General features: G+C 37.3%; 1 long non-coding RNA gene across 4 annotated transcripts in view; it reads right to left on the bottom strand.

Annotated features, from left to right (window-relative positions):
* The window catches only part of LOC124234344 (uncharacterized), a 63946-nt gene that overhangs the window by 12046 nt on the left and 36827 nt on the right, over window positions 1-15073 (bottom strand). For 2 of the 4 annotated variants that reach the window (XR_006887274.1, XR_006887277.1), the window contains 2 exons: window positions 6303-6411; window positions 3016-3229 (listed from right to left, as the gene is read on the bottom strand). This is a non-coding gene — a long non-coding RNA (uncharacterized LOC124234344). Of the gene's footprint in view, window positions 1-3015; window positions 3230-6302; window positions 6412-15073 lie in introns of those variants that run through there. The other 2 variants (XR_006887275.1, XR_006887276.1) reach the window with 1 other exon arrangement.

The raw sequence follows: 15073 nt of genomic DNA, 5'->3' as shown, positions 1-15073 counted from the left end.
AAATATAGCTTTGCCGGTCACCCAGAAACCCCTCCATGTGGCCCATCCCAAACACAGCCACCCCTCTCCTCACAAAGAAACCACTCTCTAGCCTTTACAGTAATTGCTTCATTGCATTTTATAGTGTTATCACCAACACAAGCCCAGACATTGTCTGTACTTCAGTCTTACCCAATTTTTAAAAAAATTCAACACCTGTTCAGTCATTTTCAACCTCCAGTGTCCCTTTCCATTCCCTTCTTCTTTTCAGTGTATCTGTGGAAGAACACAGGCTATTTATTTAGCCTGTAGAGCTTCCCCCAGTCTGGATATTGTCGATTGCATATTCACGGTGCAGATCACCAAGCTCTCTGCCCACTCTTCCTGCAAATTGGCAGCTGGATCCAGGGCCGTGATCAGTCTCAGATTTGACCCCTTTGGCGAGACCACATGGTGGTCTCATTGGTGGTGTATTCTTTCATCAGGAAGCACATCGAGTCTGGTTTTCTCTCTTGTGACAGCAGCTCAATGCCTAGATCTATATTCCACGTGTATTGCAAAATGGTGATATTATAATTATGTCAGTTCTTTTTATTTCTTTATTGGAATACTCTTTATGAAGACATGCTTCTCAACTACTATTTGTTACCCAGTAGGACAGTTCATATGAGAAAGACAGAATAAACGCTTGGTTCTTCCCTTTTTTTAAAAGCCAGTTTTCAAGACAATGAATTGATTCTCTATCATCTTCCAAAAATGACCAATTATTTTTTTAATTATGAATTTAGCAATTTAAATATATTTGATGGTGCTTGCCTCGTGGCAATTAAAATCATTATTAAACCTCCAATTTTCCAATCTTTGGCCAGTGAGTTGGTCTTTCCAGGTTGGTTCCTGGTAGTCTCTGGCCCTGGTGGTCCCTGATGACTTCCTTGAATTGGACAAAACAAGTTGACTGATTTTGTGCATATCCTGCCCCAAAACCTGGAATCAGCCATTTCTCCAAGAAGCCCTGGATTCCTATATTGGGAAATAGTATTTCAATACCACAATCTAGGTGCTAGGATTAATAGTATTTTTAAAAACTGGAACAGGCTCAACTTGGCAATATACAGCTAGTGATGCTACTATGATTCAACAGCAGATAAGGTGTCAACAAGGGTGTTAGAATATGGACCCAACATGCAGAATAAACACATTTTACTCTTTTGAAACAAGCTGTGAACATCTGACCACATCGGAGATAGCTGAGATTTTTCTTAATGACTTTGTTGAGCATTTCGTAATTTCAGAAAATAATATGTATTTTCACAATGAAGTGTTAAACTGGCAAAAAAATCATTCATCAACTCTCTCTAAATTTCAAATTTTATCATACAGGAATCCAGGAAGTTGCTAAACTTTACTCCTGATTTGACTTAGGAACAAATTTCCTATTACTCTTCTTTCAATCTTCCCAAATGGTTTCATCAAAGAATATAGTATAGTAGTTAAGTATGCAAGTTTAAGAGCCAAAATGATAGTCATTAACTAAATCCACTTTTAACTAAAATGCTGTATCACCATGTTGGTGACAGTACCAGTTGACCCCTAAGATTCTCTTCAAACCTGAAATTCTGTGACTCCATATATATTGTAAATTCATTTCAGCAAACTTTTGAGAGAATACTACTCTAGGTTCTTGTTAGCTACTAGTGGAAGGGAAGGAAAGGGATAAAATAAAAAATAAAGCAAAGTAACTGCCCTCAAGAATTATAAATATAATGTACAGAAACATAATCTAATATTTAAAATAAAATATAGACATTTATAGAATTAATAAAAATTCTATCCTAGCACTATATATACCCCATATACTCTAGGGGAAGTAAGGTAACAATAGTAGAAAATAGAACAGTATGCATATTTTGATACAAAATTGGCTTTTTTAAATGAAAGTATTATAAAAGTAACCAGAGAAGTCTAAAAGAAGATAAGCCAAAATGTTAATATTATATTTTTTAAATATTTTAATGTTGTAGTAATTCTTTAATAAATATCTAAATGTTAATAATTTTTTAATTTTAATAAAATATATAAATGTGTAATGTGTTTCACACATAAATATTCATAGCAGCAAAATTCTTAGTGGCTAAAAAGTGCAAACAACCTAAATATCTATCAACTGATGAACTGATAAACAAAATGTGCTATATCCACCCATAGAATATTTTTCTATAATAAAAAGCAATGGAATACTGATACACACTAGAACATAACAAACTTTGAAACTATCATGCTAAGTGAAAGAAGACAGTCACAAAAGGGCACATTTTGTAAGCTTCTATTTATATGAAATGTCCAGAATAGGCAAATCCATAGAGACAGAAAGTAGATTAGTGGTTGCCAGGGGCTGGAGGGAGAGAGGACTGGGGAGTGACTGCTAATGGGTATTGGGTTCCTTTGTGGGGTGATGGAAATGTTCTGGAATTAGATAGTGGTCATGATTGCACAACCTTGTGCAAACACTAAAAACCGTTGAAATATACACTTTAGAGAGGGGGAGATTTTACGGTAGTGAATTATATCTCCGTTAAAAATGAAAAAAATATGCATAACATGAACAGTAATATAATTCATTCAACACATATGTGAATTTTATAGAGATCCTTATAAACAAGAAGGTGAGAAGGTGGGAGGGACCAGGGAAGTCTTTACAAAGAAAGTGGTATTTGTGAGAGGTCTTAGATGTAGAAGCATGTCAACATTTTGCCCAAAGTTTGGCAAGCATAACAAATGATTAAAGCTAATGTTATCAGAGGAATAAACACTTGGCTAACATGATTCGTAATGTTTTTAACCTAACAAGGATTCACTTTTAAGCCAGCTCAGCTGGAGGCTAAAAATTTCTGCTAAATATCAAGTATTGAAAAGTCCTCAAAAGAATGAGGAATTTTGTCAGTTGTACATGTATTTCTTAACCAAAAGTTCTGACTCCCTCCTTCAACATTTCCATGGCTAGGTTAAGATGATACCCATTAAGCATGCCACAGCCTGTCAAGGGTAAATACATTTTTATCTGTTAGAAATCACATCACTTTGTGTTAGCAGAACAAGCAAGAAACCATGGCTTCTTCTTTATCGTGTTAAAGCACAGCGAGCCCTCCTAGGTCCAGATGGTTTATATAACATGACTTGCCTTGAGCATAGCAGTTATACACTTGCAATCTCATCCATCTTGGATGCACATATATCAATGATCTTTTATGAGCTGTCAGAAAGAATGAAGAAAAGTGCTAATTTTGTCTTTTTGCATCAGTGTTTAGCTGAATTAAAATTCAACATGGATTTTCCACTTCTTTATTCACATGATCAAAAGAGAATTGTTTTTCAAACTATTTTCAGAAAATGTGCCCATTTAGAGATTGATTTATAAACCTAGAGGCAGTGGATGGTAATAACAAAACATTGAACCACTACGGAATACATCTGCTCAGTTCTCACGATGTAATTACAAATGCACTTCCAAAGGCAGATTTTCAAAGACAGGGGGCCTCTTTGTATTCAATGGCCCTGGCAACAACTTCTTGGACAATTCCATTCCTCAAGCACATTAGATATTTATACCAGGTACACTCTGCAGTTCATTTTCTGTTTTCTTTCCATTCTTTTATCAGTGAATGGACATCCTTGCCTTGAACTGTAGAGTGTCCAACATAGAGAATTTATTCTGACCTAATTTGCAGGAATGTTTAATAGGTCTATGCGCCACTATCCCATTTAACCAACATACACATCATCTTTATATGCTCAAAGTACTATGAGAAAAGCAACAGTGGAAGGTACAAGATATCTTTTAGGTTAGCACTGAGAAGTCACCAACATTATAAGCTTATCTTAAAATTCTCCAATGCCTCCCCTCATCATTTCTGCCTAAAGTCTTAAATCCTTAGCATGGAACAAAACCAGCCATCATCTGGCCTCTGCCTAGCTTTCCTGTCCTCTCTCTTGCCCTTTGCTTACACAGACCCGAATGTAATTGTACTTGCACTTCCCAAAGGTTTAATATCTCTTCTCTATTTTATTTCTCAAATTTTCTTTTCTCGGCTGGGACATTTACCTCTTTCCAGTTCTCTGAGTAATCCCTACTTCTTCAAGATTTAACAGTGGAAAACTTTATTCAACTTTCTCCTCCTAGCTAGCTAGGCTGAGTCAAGCGTGAAGACCAACACTGTGATCTTTTATCTTATCTTTCTTGTGCCCAAAATATTGCCTGACGCATAGTTATTGCTTAAGTTTTTGTCCTACATTAATGAATAATCAACTTAGAAACATAAAGAAGGAAGCATATGTACTTTTAACAGGAGCGTGGGCTCTGCAGCCACCTGAGTCAACTACTTACTAGCTGTGCGCTGTGAGAACAGTTTCTTAACCTCTCTGACTCAGTGTTCTCATTTATAAACTGGAAATAACATAAATTGACTATCTCACAGCTTTAAATAGTTAGAATGAGAAATTGCTTAAAATAATGCTGAGCACATGATAAATAATTCATATACTACACGTTACTTTTAATTGATATTGTAATTTATAATTACTAGTACTATAGGGTTCATGCCAGGAATATAAAGACTTGGTTTCATCTCCTCAAGGGACTTAAAATTATTTAAAAAAAAAAAAAAAGAAATGAGGAATGACTATAAAATATTGTAACTAATACAGGAAATGAACCAAAGCTGTAAACAGGATCCAAAAGTTGCAAGCTCATGAAAGCTAAGATTGAATTACTGTAAGGTTAATGAAAAACAATTTTTTCCACTCTATCTTCTAGTAACTTTTTGAACAAAAATATTTTCGCTTCTTAGATGTGTCAGAAATAGACCAATTATTTTTTTAAACCATGCACTGAATCTTGATACCTTCCCCAACCAAGTCTCACCGTTTGGGTGGAGAATGAGAGCCCACAGCCAAAACTTATCAGAATTCACATCATCCCATGGTTTTGCTGTATTCTTTATAAAATCAACCAAAATGTAAGAATCCAAGTGAGTTTTTCACCTCTGAAGTGTTCACCTCTTAACGTTATGCACATGTTTTAATCTGTGCAACTATTGTTCAAAATATTGTTGGAGTTCATCTTTTGGAATGGCCTTCAGTATCACTTTGTGAACAACAGAAGAAAATCTAAAATTTCAGTTAAAATTTGCTTTTTAATAAAATAGTGTATGATCCATTCTGTTCATTTGAATCGACTGCACGGAAAGTTAAAGCCTAACTCACTGGCACTTACCAAATGTCACACGGGCTGTAAGCACTTTAAAGTCAGTTACACAGATTGATTAGAAATGAGGGCTAGCAATTTCCGAATTTCAAACCACCCTCTAAGGATTGAGGATGTTCCGATAATGTGCACAGGTCTTTGAATAATGTTGGAGAAGTTGCAAAAAATTTCAGAGAGCCATCTGTTATTCAGAGATTGAAAATTCAGATAAGATTATTTTAGGGACAAATCACGCTCATTACTTTACAGCCACATTGGGTGCACATGTGTCTCTGTGTGTATCTGTGAGCGATATTAGCAAGGATTGGAGAGTACATTGAATTATTTTGTCAAATTATTTGCTGTTCTTCCATACCAGCTCCTTCCTAATGCTCTATCCCTACCGGTCCCCGCCTTGCAGGAGGATTGTCCTGCTCACTCCATCACCATCAGGCTTAGCCCTGTGACTTGCTATGGCCAATGAAATAGCAGAAGTGACATGGGTCACTTCTGAACAAAACCTTTAAGAGCCATTGTGTGGTTCTATCATTAGTCTATGCTCTCTGCTCCTTCAGAGTGCAGAAGACATGGAAAAGAGCTATAACCAAGCCAAATCCAATATGTTACACAAATGAGAAATACATCTTCATTGCTGTAAGCCTCTGAGATTTTAGAGCTGTTTGTTACTGCATCATAACTTGGCTCAAACTAACTGATAAAGACAGTACTTTTTGAGGCAGAAGAAAGGAAGAAAAGTGAATGGATAGTTTGAAAGCTAAATCAATTTCATTGTAGCTTTCATAGGGCTCCTCTCCCTCTGAGTCCCAGAGAACAATTCTTCTTATTATTTATACTGCATATTTTATCTCTATATGATAGAATGTGCACTAATATTCTCACTGAATAAGCAAGTAACTAGAAGCAGATAGCACGTCCTAATTGTAAACAACTGATGCTATGGGGGAGTGGAAGGTGAAAAGAAATACCCATCAGTGATGCAACTGTGCTCTGAAGCATTTACTATCTAAATGGAAGAGTGAATCAACAGATCCCAGAAAAACTGAACTCAGGAAAGTATACTTACTCACAGGAGTCTGCTTACTTGGGTGCTAGAAATGCTCTTTGAAAAATCATTTCTCAAATTTAGAAAGTTAGAGTCATTGGACGTTTGCCACATGTTTACCAAGAGAATCCTGAAACACAGTAAAACAAAAACAGACTATGAGGGCTTAGAGAACACTGTGGATGACCCTACTACCACACTTAGGGAAAATTCTAAATATACAAAAATTGTCCAAGGGAGATTCTAAAGGTAGTACACTGGGCCAAAATCATCAGCTAAGTGGATCAGCCTGCTGAGTTGAATATTTTTTAAGAGGATAAATATGGGCCAAACGAAAATAAGAAAAGACAAACATGGGTTTTTTTTAAAGTATCATTGACATTTTGAGGTTTAAGAAAGGTAAAATAAAATTGCGTACACTGAACTTTAGTTCCGTTTCAGGTCTTATCAAATTTAAGAGAAATTTGTCTGCCGAGAAGATATAACTGATAAAAGGATGGAGGGTCAAAGGCAGGCATGTAAGTTCCTTGTTAAATGTATTTTAAGGAAAAAGTTTGCAAGCACGAACGTGTCTGTCCTCTTTTCAAGTTGGAGATTGCTAACACTGCACAGAACAGATAGTTCAGACAGGGTTTGTCATGCCCAGTGAAACATGAACTGTAAACAGCCGGGTCACATGCCAAGGAGCCTCACTCAAATTAACTTCATAGAATTTCACCGTTAAATCCTTGAAATATTAAACACATTCTCCATTTTACTTAGATTTATTCAATATAATTTAATAGGTTTAGACCAATTTTGTTTCCCCAAAAACCAGACGCTAAATAAACCAGCAACTGATCCTTAAGATGAGAAAGAGTTAATACCAACAGCTCCTGGCCACAAAATGTGTGAGCCTTAGCACCATTAAGGAGGAGAAGTTTGTCCTTAGGGGGTCTACACCCCTTTTCCATTCCCCAAGGGGTCGCCCCTTTCCCACCTTCTCCTACCAGGGGACCAGTGTCCCCTCCACTATGTGGTATTCCCTGTTCCCCCTCAACTTTGTTCTCACAATTGTACCTCTGTTACAACAACTTTATCACAATCAATGGTATTTGAACTATTAGTTATAGTTAGCTTTCTCAAAAAAGGGGGGGGGGGGGTGGAATTTCCAGGAGAATTTCTGGCTGGATAGAGGGAGTGCTTAGGGGAGGGGATAAAATAAGCATTATTATCCTTGTTTTCTAAATGTAGGCTAAGGAAAGAATGAATCCAGCATCGTTAAGCACCAGTGTCAGGCACCATGTTGGATGTCTTGATTCCTTTTTCTAATATACTCTTTATAATAATAATGCTCAGAGTAGGTATTATTGACACCATGTTACAGAAGAATAAATCCATGTGAGGAATTATTAGGTACCATTCTCATCCTTAAGCTAAGGGTGAAGAAAGGCCAAAATCCAAGACTCCTGACTCCTGCTCCAGTGCTCTGTCCACGGGTTCAAGCTAAAGGCAGCACTTCTCTGTGGCTACTCCCATTACACTTCACTTCCTATGTTCCTCATCCCCTATGTTTATCAGCATCCTCTGGCACAGGAAAGAACATGGTTTTTATAGAAGGCCTTTCATCCTGTGTAAAATTTATTGGAGGCTCTGATTCAGAGTTAGTTACAGGAAAAAAAATCATGGTATAATAACATTATATTTAACAAGGTGATACATTTTTTCCATCCTCCTCTTGGTATTTTAGACATTGTTCTAGGCCATAACACCAATCTTTTACCCCATGTTCGTGGGTTTGCAGCTTATTTGATCATGGTTAATGCTAATTGATATCATATACTTATGAAATAGTGTCCACCAATGTCAACTTACAGTTAAAATGCTGTCCAAAGTATTCTTTGTGACTTTCAGGAACAGAAGAAATAGAACACTGAACATGCAAACATCAGCTGGGAGACTGAGTTCATAGAACCTTCTTGTGCCTTGGAAATTAGCTAAGTTAACTGAATCTTCCTAGACCAGTAGAAGGAAGCCAGGACTAGCTAAAAGTGCTGACTTTCTATAAGCTAAACCTAGCTGAGGAGTATAATGCAGACCACATACAAAACTCTTTTTCTGTCCACTCTGGTTCTTTTTAAGGCCTCCAAATTCATTGCTCTTGCAATTAAACTTCTTCGCACTCCTGAGGCATTTTCTAAGTGCCCTGAGACTTCAAATAAAATGTGCAGCTGGTTAAAGGTTTGCTTTCCTTGTCTCCTGATAGAAATTTATATCTGGGACAACATCTGAGTGAGACACAAGAGATGAGGATGGTACCTCTAAACACCTTGCTTAGCAATTTTATTAGCTGTTATGTTCTTTTTACCATGGTATTCAGCATGTTCTAGGCGGTTTTGGCAAATAATTATTCCCCTTCCACTAGGGTTATGCAAGGCAGGTAGGGTCTAAGGGGACACAGTGAGGAAAAGTCATCTAAAAACGCCAATTCTTTCAGGTAAGCCTAATTTCCCCCAGACTTCTAGCTGTCATCTCCTAGGAACACTGCTGGTCCTAAGATGTATTAAAATGACCCTTCAGTAATTTAAAGCCAATAATTTAAATTAAATGATTTACTTTAAATAAAAGTCATGACAAAGTGTACAAGTTTCAAAATAAAAATGCTAAATGTAACATAACTGAAATTGTCCCGGTTCCCATGGAAAGGCAGTAAGCATTTGTGACCAGAAACCAGGGAAGGAAAGGGTTAATGAAGATCTGATCCATAACTAAACAAAGTCTGCCAAATGTTTTCCAGACAAGGAGAAAACTAAATGTGCTATTTTTCAGAAGTTGATGTCCTCGTTTTTGCAGATGTTGCCATCTTACAGTGAAACCTACACGGTTGCAGCAGGACCCTGGCAAATTGCTCCAGGTCTAAGTGTCCAAAAATTACCTCGGCACTGTTATATACCGGCATGTTGCCTTGAGCTCGTTATGTAATGGCATAGAACTCATTATGTAGTAGCCTGCACATACGCCTTGATCGGGCCCAGCTGTTATACAGTTGTAACACATCCTCTGCACTCTGGTGTATAAAATCTCCAAATGCACTGAGCTTGGTTGGGGGGACAGGGGGAGAGGGACACTGCTTTGGGAGCCATCCCCGATGTTCTCCATTGTTTGTGCAAGCAATAAACCTTTTTTCTTCACAACTTCAGCCTTGGTTGTGTTTTTCAGCTCCACACTCACCATGAGACAGACCCATTGAGTCCAGTTACACACTGACATTTTCATAGCTTGGCAAACTTCCTGGCTGGCTTCAAACTGCTTTAGCACATCTGATTTTACATCCAGAGTAGCAGCCTCATTCCCATTCCCAGCTGCTGTCATTTTGTACCTTCTCACCTTCCGCCAGCCTTCTTTGGCCCTAAGTCAACAAAATTGCCTGAGGATGAAGAAACAGAAACTGCTCTTCTCTCTCTAACAGCTTAGCAAATTTTTGTATCTTTTCTTTTTTCTTGCCCCACCTTGACCTGTCCCCTACCGCTGTCATACCATTGGGCCAAGGTTTAACATATTGACAAACAATTTTTAACATTTCTTTGGACCTATTCTCTTCCGTAAACTAAAATTTATGTATCTCTGGATCTTAACCACCATAAATTATTTCATTGATTCAAGTAATTTTTAAGACTCTTCTTCACTACTTCTTTTCTCTTTTCACACCAAAAGAAAAGGCAAGATTCTAGAGTCTGCTTTTCTACCTCTCTCATTCTGATATCAAAGACTTAGAAATGGGTTCCAATGGGGTCCTCATGAAAGAGACAGAACATTATTATAGGACAATAGAATAAGCCTTATTGACTTCCTATCTTATTATTTGGTCAACTGATTTAAAAGGCATATTAGAAACCCAAACAATACCGCACTTGAAGAAAAAATGGAGTTGGGGGTTGGGTTATCAATTTCAAGCCAACTGTATTCACTTTCTGCTAAAACAAATTACCATAAATTTAGAAGCTTAAAGCTTTAGAAGTTTAAATGCAAGACAAACTTATTGTCTTGCATTTCTTAGATTAGAAGTCCAATAAGGGTCTCACTAGGACAAAATCAAGATGTCTGCAGAACTGTATTCCTTCCTGGACACTCTGGCGGTAAATCCATTTTCTTGCCTTTTCCAGCTTTTAGAGGCCATCCACATTCCGTAGCTCATGGTCTTTTCTTTCATCATCGAGGCTAGCAACATTGCATCTCTAATCATTCTGTATCACATTTCCCTTTCCTGACCAGAGCTAGGAAAGATTCTCTGTTCTTAAAAACTTATGTGATTAGCTTGGGCCCACTCAGATAATCCAAGACAATTTCCTCATCTCACAGTCTTTAAAATCACATTTACAAAGTCTTTTTTTGCCATGTAAGGCAACGTATTCACAGGTTCTAGAGATTCGAACATAAACATATTTGGGAGGCCATTCTGCTTACCACACCTGCTATCAGTGCTTCATTCCCTACAGGCAAAGTCATACGTTAGTTGTTTTACTCTGCAGTAAATGTAACTTTTCACAGGAAGCCTCAAATCTGTCTCCAGATCCCATCTGTTTTCACAAAGAAGAGTTCCTTCATGTATTTCTTTGAGGGACCCCAAGCAGTCAGTTGCAACTACAATAGCATTTGATCTGTTGCACAATGTTTTGTTTCCATTTGAAAGATCATCTAAAGATTCTATAATATCTGGTTGTATTTTTTGAGAAATTGCTGGTCCTTGGTAGGTCTCAATAAAATGCTGCGGTGTCTTATCTCACATGTAGCCAGGAGGGAGGTGCCCATAAAATATGGCCATGAGATGGCGCCACTAGTGTCAACCTTACTCATCTTGAGAGTGGGAAAACAGCCAGTTTCATAAACTTTCCTTTTTCACCTTGTTCAATTTCCTCTAAAATTTGAAGGCTTCTTTCTTACCCATCTATGAAAGCACAGAATTTCCTAAACTTTTTAAGAATTAGATGACTTTCCCAAACTTCACACTTTTTTTTTTCTTTTGATGGTCATTACTACCACAGAAAAAGAAAGACTGTGCCTTCAAGATAATAAGCCCAATTTATAAAATTCTTATTTGGAAGCTAAATACTGAACTTTAGATACTCTCTCTGAATTACAAAAAGGTAATATTGACATTACTCTTTGTATCCTACTATTACTACTGTGTTTCCTTGCTGTTACATGTCCTCTATTCTACTTCGGAACTCTAAGCCAGTAGGAAACCGCTCTGTGCTCTAAGAAAAATAAAAATACCTTAGCAAGCGAAAGAGATAGAACAGGACCCTTTGAAGGAGTAAATAATCATCTGCACAGAGAATGTGTAAATGATATCGGGATTCTCCAAAGCCCGACAGTTAAACTTTTGGGCCTCAGCATCCCTTTACACTCTCAAAAATTATTGAGAATTCCAAAGGGCTTTTGTTTATATGGGCTATATCAATTGATATTTCCTATATTAGAAATTTAAGCTGGGAATTTTAAAAGTATCTATTTATTCATTTTTAAACAACAATAATAAACCTATTAAATGTTAACATAAATAACATTCTTATGCAAAAAAACTATATATATATATATATATATATATATGTATTGGGGGGTTTTGTTGCTGAGGAAGATTCGCACTGAACTAACATCCATGCCAATCTCCCTCTATCTTTTAGTATGTGGGCCACCAGCACAGTGTGGCCACTAACAAAGCAGTGTAGGTCCGTGCCCGGGGACTGAACCTGGGCAGCCAAAGCAGAGTGCGCTGAGCTTAACCACTAGGCCACCAGGGCTAGCCCAAAAAACTATGTTTTTTTAAAAAAAGAGCTTAGAAGAGTTACATAGTTTTATATTTTTGCAAATCTCTTTAATGTATGACTCAACAGAAAGCAGCAAGATTCATGTCTGCCGCTACATTCAATATGCTGCAATCCACTCTTTTGGTTAAAATACATGAAGAAAATTCAGCCTCCCACAGCTAAGCAATTGGAAATAGGAGGAGTATTTTAACAACTCTTTCAGATAATCGTGGGTATTCTTTGATACTATACCAAAATTCAACAACTGGTATTTTTTGAAGATGAGTTGCAGTGAACACTTCGTACTCTGGTCAGAGAATGTAAACAGAAAAGGTAAATAATATCTTAGCATGATTATGAAAATAGTTTTGACCTCAAAGACCCTCTCAGTTTATCTTGGGAACCCCTGGAGTTCCCAGACTACCCTTTAAACCCACTGCTGCAGTCTACCAGCTGCATTGGCTTGATAAGCAAACTCCAGCTTTCCTTCTGTGGGCCTCCTTTAAAATAAGTCAGGACAGAGTGCAAGACAATCACTCTCTTGTAAATAAAATTTGCTTCCTACATTTAGATAATTCTTTCTTCCCAATAAAATGTTCTACCAAGTAATATGAAACTTATGTGTGGACTTAAAAATCTTTTGTTAAAGATCTTTGAAAATCAAGTTTCACTTTTACTGGTTCCTCCTACCAGAAATGCTTTTGTGTCCCTCTCAAAAAGTACCTTCTTCGACCCATTTTTTATCTATGCTTATGTAGTCAATGATTATTATGTATTTTAGCATATCCATCATGTTGCTCTTGGTTATAATCCCCAGGGTTGATTATAATCCCCTGGGTATGGTGAAAAATAGCAAATCATATTTTCTGATCGTACAGGTCAGGCAGATGCAACAATTAGTTCAAACCATATTTCCAGAAGGATAATTAGGACAGTTCTCAAGATTGGTTACCACTAAGGAAAATGGTGTAGGAGTCGGTATGGTGTGTTTTTTAAAGATATTGGTGCTTTGGAAATTTATAACAACAAAAATAATGCTGGGCATTAGCAAAAAAGGATGCTAAAAGTTGATCAAGCAAATCTGTCATTCCCGTACAAAAGTGGCTCATACACCTGGAGTACTGTGAGCAATCTGACTATCATACCTCAAAGAAAACATAGTTGACTGGGGGAAGTCCAAAGAAGTTAATTAAAACACTTAAGAGAATAGACATACGTCTCAAATATGAGAGATTAAGAGACGAGGGTTAGAAGAGTGAAGTCGAAATCGTGAAAGGTGTAGATAGTACATAAAGTTATTTACCAAATCTGAGCATCTCTCAAATGTCTCCAGGTAGCTGTTATAAAGGACAGCAACGTCTACCATTAATAAAATTCCCCTTCGTGATGTCAGATAAAAAATTTTCCTATACCCATATCTTTATACTTTCAATAGAAAGATTATTTTATAAGGATTCCTTGCCTTTCCTATCCCTCTTCCCATAAAAAAGGGTTCTAGCTTTTCCTAGTCTGTCCTCCTCTTTCTGCCCTCCCAGGAGCACTCACTTTTGCAGGACTGATTCTTCAGAGCTTTTTAAGGCAGAATCAAGTGGATGGCAGGGGACAAAAGCATAGGAAGTTGGAGAGTTGAGGCTAGGGGAGAAATTTTCCCAGATGAAGAGCATTTGAAAAATAAAGGCCCAGATTCACCTGCAGAGAATGTGCGCAGTGAATGAGAATGGGGTAGGAAAAGGAATTTTTAAAAGCGTTGCTTTTGAGAGATGTTAAGGATTTAAGTTACTCTGAAGCTAATTTTGGTTTCAGTGCTGTGTTCTTTCGACCACAATATGCCCCAGACCTAACCACACCAGTCAAGGCTTTACAAACATTCCCCGTGTGGGCTCATCCAATAATGCCTTCGGGATTCCTTGTTAAAACACCTAGAATTCTTACGTAATGTTCCTGCTCTACCACATGATACTCTTCAGTAGAAAGTGGTTAAATTAAACTCCTTGAAGGACCTCATAAGTTAGGTAATTGGGACACAAGAAGACTCTGTCATCAAATGCTTTTCACTAAGTTAATTACAGATAAAACCAACATGAAGTGGTTAGAAGCAGAGGTTAAAATTTCACTCACTTGGACTTTGTATAATAATGAATTAAACTGCTGGACTGTATTGGCATTCTGCTGGGAATACGATTTGGAAATAGAAAAACTAGCCAATGAGTGGTGTGATTTGGTTCTTGAAAGTAATTTAAAGTAACACAAGCCCACCAAGACTTTATCTCCCTTTGATTTTAAAATGTTATTTGTGATAGGAACTTTGCAGATGAATAAGAAAATCTATACACATTCTCTCAAGTAAGATACTTTCTCCGTGCGTGTACAGACAACGAATTGCCTAAATACTTTCTAACTCAGGCACGGTGGCTGCAATTCAGCACCGATTCCTTTCTTGAAAAATTAACATACTCCACAAATCCGGAAATCACATCACCTTAAAAAGCAGCCAGTACTAAGGAGTGGGACTAAGGAGTACTAAGTACTAAGGAGTAGGAGTGAAGAGAGAATGCAATAGAAAAGAATCGAAGGACAGTGAGTGCTACAAAAATAAGGAAAATGGAATGAAAAGAATTAGTTTTCTCCTTTCTGTCTTGGGAAAGCATCAGACAAGCCCGCTTCCATGCGTAGACTTCACATAACATACGCTTGCTATTTTTCAAGACTTCAGGTAACACATTCCTAAACCAAGGCCCCGTCCAAATTCCGAGTCCATTAAACAGGCTTTGCATTACACTGTTCCCAAGAAAACGCTCCTTTTTTTAATTATGTGGTTAATGCCTCCCGTATCCCATGATAAGATTTTACAACCCTTTCCTTCTGCTGGTGGCATTTACACACTAAAAACAGTCAGACTCCAGAGCCTTGTTATTTTTCACTTTCCTTCTACAGCCACTATAAATTCGAGACCCTGATTTTTAATATGTTTGCCATTAAAATATATTAGCTAAAAACTTTAGGTAC

Source organism: Equus quagga, unplaced genomic scaffold (assembly GCF_021613505.1).
Source record: "Equus quagga isolate Etosha38 unplaced genomic scaffold, UCLA_HA_Equagga_1.0 73442_RagTag, whole genome shotgun sequence".
NCBI classification, from domain to species: domain Eukaryota; kingdom Metazoa; phylum Chordata; class Mammalia; order Perissodactyla; family Equidae; genus Equus; species Equus quagga.
The sequence above is the reverse complement of the archived record's forward strand: the minus strand, read 5'-3'. Positions and strand labels throughout refer to the sequence as shown.